General features: G+C 36.9%; 1 pseudogene; it reads left to right on the forward strand.

The window, feature by feature from the left end:
• The first annotated feature begins 2,580 nt into the window (after positions 1–2,580).
• LOC133094848 (protein SET-like) lies at positions 2,581–3,419 on the forward strand (annotated as a pseudogene).
• Positions 3,420–5,464: the final 2,045 nt, after the last annotated feature.

Below are 5,464 nucleotides of genomic sequence, written 5' to 3' on the forward strand. Positions count from 1 at the left end.
AAATTGATTTAAAAGATCACTCAACTAAGTATCAGAGAGGATGTGGAGCAACTGCAGCTAGTGCTAATACTAAATGGTATAACCTCTTTGGAAAATGTATGGCAGTATGGTAGGTAGAACGGCCCCCCAAAGATGTTTCTATCCTGTGAATATGTTGCCTTACCTGACAAGAGAGACTGTGCAGACATGATGGAGTCAAAGATTTTGACACTGGGAGGTTATCCTGCATTATCCAGGTGGGCTCAATGTAATCACATAGGTCCTTATAAGTGAAAGAGGGAGGCAAGAGAGTCAGAGTCAGAGGCAATGGGACACAGAAAGAGAGGTCGGTATGATTATATTTTGAAGATGAAAGGGGGTCATGAACCAAGGAGTATAAACAGCCTCTAGACGCCGGAAAGAGGCAAGAAAATAGGATTCTCCCCTAGAATCTCCAGAAAAAAATACAGCCTTGCCGACATCTTGATTTTAGCCTAGTGAGATCCATTTCAGACTTCTGGCCCCCAGAAATGTAAGACAGTAAACATGTGTTGTTTTAAGCCATTAAGTGTGTGGTCATTTGTTACAGTAATAGGAAGCTAACAGCACTTTCTTAAAAAATTTAACAAACACCCTCCATATGACCCATCCATTCCATTCCAGATTTTTACCCAAGAGAAATGAAAACATACATCCAAAGACTTGTACATAGACGTTTACAGCAGCTTTATTTATAATAGCCCCCAAACTAGATGGATAACAATCCATACAATAGAACAGTGCTCAGCAATAAAAACTAAAAAAAAAAAAAGATCAACACATGCAATAACATCAATGAACTTCAAAAGCATTATGCTGAGTAAAAGAAGCCAAGCAAAAATACAAGCTTTATGATTCCATTTATATAAAAAATTATATATAATATACATATATACATATGTATGCATATAAAATTAACCTACAGTGGTTGCCTGTGGATGGAATTGGAGGGAAAGATGGATTACAAGGGACAAGGGGAAACTTTGGGGGGTGATGAAAATATTTATCTTGATTATGGTGATGGTTTCAAAAGTGTATACTTATGTCAAAACTCACTAAATTAAAAACTTTATGTGCAACTTACTGCATGTTAATTATACTTCATTAAAATTAAAAAATTTTTAATAAAGTGATAAAGAAACAAACATTAGTTTTGAACACGTACATACTCAACACTGAGCCAAGAACTGTGAAACAATCAGGAAACAAATGCAAGGAGTATGAAATAGTAGATAAGAATCTAGGCCTTAGAAACAATCAGTCCTAAATTTGATTGTCAGTTTCAATAACTGGTAGCAAAGGGAGTCTTGCCTTTCTAAGCCTCAGTCTCATTTTCTATAATAACATCTAATTCATATGGTTGTTGTAAGAATTAAAAGAAATAATATATGAAAATCATCTCTGCCAAATTTGGCAGTACGCAATTAATGGTAGCTATAAGAATACTATCTTTTTTTTTTCCCCCCAGAATCTGGTGAGCTGAATGCTTCTTTACAGGTGAGGCCAATCTAATTCTTGATTTACATATTAATTCTTACGTTTATTTAAATAAAAGAATTATAAGAAGCAGTGTGCACAAACAATAAGAGAACTTAGAGCAAGGGAAAAGAAAAAAGTAGTGCATTACAGTGAAATATATTAACTGATGGTCCTAACAAAAGCCCTGAGTTATCAAGAACAGATTCATTAGGGACTTCCTTGGCAGTCCAGTGGTTAAGATTCTGCGCCATGAATGCAGGGGGCCCAGGTTCGATCCCTGGTTGGGGAACTAAGATCCCACATGCCACGGGGTGCAGCCAAAAAATTAAAAAAAAAAAAAAAAGAACAGATTCATCATACACAGAAAACTGTCTTTAAGAGGGTGAAAATTTTTTTCTTACAAGGCCAAAAGGAACACACATTTCAGAAAAATTACTATTCTAAAATGGTTAATTTCTTTGAAAGCTATGTTTCTTCAACAAGAGGTAAACTTTACCAATCTGGAAACATTTATAACTCTTTATCCCCTTTCAATATTAAACAAATGAAATATTACCATATATGACAAAACATTTTCTGTAGCTCTAAATAATTTACTTTGTATGATTCTCAACAATCCTAAAGATATAAATTCCTCAAAGCTGAAACAAAATGGTCTACTGAAATCAGACTTTCATACAAAACCTTTCAGTATTTCTTAAATGAAGTAAAATTTTAAAACGTGCAGCACATGCTATTATGGCTCACTTGCCTACTAACTGTGGGTCCTTGAGCAAATTACTTAATTTGATTTCTAAAGTATGGATAAAAATATTTCCCATCTCATGGGGTTACTGTAAAGAATAAATGAGACAACGCATGCATGGAAAGTACTTTATATAGTGCCTGGCAAGAAGTAAGCAGATACTCAGTAAGTGTTAGCTGCTTTTTTTTTTTTAAACTACTATTAAACATGTACCTCCAACCTCGCCTTACACCTAAAGCAACTAAAGAAAGAAGAACAAACAAAACCCAAAGTTAAAGTTCTCAGAGCTCCTGGTACAAGTCTCTTTCCTTGGGTGGATTCTTGGCTTTTCTCCCAGCATGGCTCCCAAACACCAGTTTTCACTTCCACCCCAAGCAAAGAAACCGAAGAAACCGAGACTGACTCCTGCCTCCAGGCCAGAGGAAACATCTGCTTCTCCGAACTTGCCGAAGGAAGAAAAGGAATAGCAAGAAGCAACTGAACATACTGATGAAGTACAAAATGAAAATAGACAGACTTAACCAACAAGCCAGTGAGGAGATTCTGAAAGCAGAACAGAAATATAACAAACTCCGCCAACCATTTCTTCAGAAGAGGTCAGAATTGATCGCCAAAACCCCACATTTTTGGGTAACAACATCTGTTAACCATCCACAAGTGTCTGCACTGCTTGGGGAGGAGGATGAAGAGGCGCTGCATTATTTGACAGGAGTTGAAGTGACAGAATTTGGAGATATTAAATCAGGTTACAGAATAGATTCTTATTTTGATGAAAACCCTTACTTCGAAAATAAAGTTCTCTCCAAAGAATTTCATCGGAATGAGAGTGGTGATCCATCTTCAAAGTCCACTGAAATCAAATGGAAATCCGGAAAGGATGCGACAAAACGTTCAAGTCAAACGCAGAATAAAGCCAGCAGGATGAGACAGCATAAGGAACCAGAAAGCTTCTTCACCTGGTTTACTGATCATTCTGATGCAGGAGCAGATGAGTTAGGAGAGGTCATCAAAGATGATATTTGGCCAAATCCATTACAGTACTACTTGGTTCCGGACATGGATGATGAGGAAAGGGAAGGAGAAGAAGGTGACAATGATGATGAAGAGGAAGAAGGATTGGAAGATATTGATGAAGAAGGGGATAAGGATGAAGGAAGATGAAGGAGAAGATGACTAATGGAACACTGAGGATTCCAACCTTCCTTTTTTAATTTTCTCCAGTCCCTGGGAGCAAGTTGCAGTCTTCTTTTTTTTTTCTCCTCCTCCTCTTGTGCTCAGTCACCCTGTTTTTGAGGTCTCTTTTCTCCTTTATACCATGGCTCACAACTTATTTTGGGGGGAAATACCTTGAACAGAATTCAGTGGGAAAAGAATCTCTACGCCTTTCTGTTCCAAATTCATTTTTATCCCTTCTTGTCTCAACAAAAACTTTATGGAATCAACACCACCATGCTCTGTGGGAAAAAAGAAAAACCTTCTGCTCCCTTAGCTCTGCTGGAAGCTGGAGGGTGCTAGGCCCCTGTGTAGTAGTGCATAGAATTCTAGCTTTTTTCCTCCTTTCTCTGTATATTGGGCTCAGAGATTGCACTATGTCTCTATGTGAATATGGACAGTTAGCATTTACCAACATGTATCTGTCTACTTTCTCTTGTTTAAAAAAAGAAAAAAAAACTTTAAAAAATGGGGTTATAGAAGGTCAGCAAAGGATGGGTTTGAGATGTCTGGGTGGGTTAAGTGGGCATTTTGACAACATGGCTTCTCCTCTGGCATGTTTAATTGTGATGTTTAACGGACATCCCTGCAGTTTAAGATGACACTTTTAAAATAAAATTCTCTCCTTATGATGACTTGAGCCCTGCCACTCAATGGGAGAATCAGCAGAACCCGTAGGATCTTATTTGCGATTGACATTCTCTATTGTAGTTTTGTTCCTGTTTATTTTTAAATTTTTCTTTTTGTTTCACTGGAAAGGAAAGATGATGCTCAGTTTTAAACGTTAGAAGTGTACAAGTTGCTTTGTTACAATAAAACTAAATGTGTACACACACACAAAAAAAAACCCTAAGTTAGTAGAAGGAAAGAAATCATAAAGATCAGAGCAGAAATAAATGAAATAGGGACGAAGAAAACAACAGCAAAGATCAATGAAACTAAAAGGTGGTTCTTTGAGAAGATAAACAACATTGATAAACCTTTAGCCAGACTCATCAAGAAAAAAAGGAAGAGGACTCAAATCAATAAAATTAGAAATGAAAAAGGAGAAGTTACAATGGACACCGCAGAAATACAAAGGATCATAAGAGACTACTACAAGCAAGTATACACCAATAAAATGGACAACTGAGAAGAAATGGACAAATTCTTAGAAAGGCACAACCTTCCAAGACTGAACCAGGAAGAAGTAGAAAATATGAACAGACCAATTACAAGTACTGAAATTGAAACTGTGATTAAACTCTTCCAACAAACAAAAGTCCGGGACCAGATGGCTTCACAGGCATATGCTATCAAACATTTAGAGAAGAGTTAACACCTACCCTTCTGAAACTCTTTCAAAAAATCGCAGAGGAAGGAACACGGCCAAGCTCATTCTACGAGGCCACCATCACCCTGATACCAAAACCAGACAAAGATACCACAAAAAAAGGAAATTACAGGCCAATATCACTGATGAACATAGACACAAAAATCCTCAACAGAACACTAGCAAACCAAATCCAACAACACATTAAAAGGATCATACACCATGATCAAGTGGGATTTATCCCAGGGATGCAAGGATTTTTCAATATCTGCAAATCAATCAGTGTGATACACCACCTCAACAAATTGAAGAATAAAAACCATATGATCATCTCAATAGATGCAGAAAAAGCTTTTGACAAAACTCAACACCCATTTATGATAAAAACTCTCCAGAAAGTGGGCACAGAGGGAACCTACCTCAACATAATAAAGGCCATATATGACAAACCCACAGCAAATGTCTTTCTCAACGGTGAAAAACTGAAAGCATTTCCTCTAAGATCAGGAACAAGACAAGGATGTCCACTCTCGCCACTTTTACTCAACATAGTTTTGGAAGTCCTAACCACAGTAATCAGAGAAGAAAAAAAAAAATAATAAAAGGAATCCAAATTGGAAAAGAAGTAAAACTGTCACTATTTGCAGATGACATGATACTGTACATAGAAAATTCTAAAGATGCTACCAGAAAACTAC

Source organism: Eubalaena glacialis, chromosome 7 (genome assembly GCF_028564815.1).
Source record: "Eubalaena glacialis isolate mEubGla1 chromosome 7, mEubGla1.1.hap2.+ XY, whole genome shotgun sequence".
NCBI lineage: Eukaryota > Metazoa > Chordata > Mammalia > Artiodactyla > Balaenidae > Eubalaena > Eubalaena glacialis.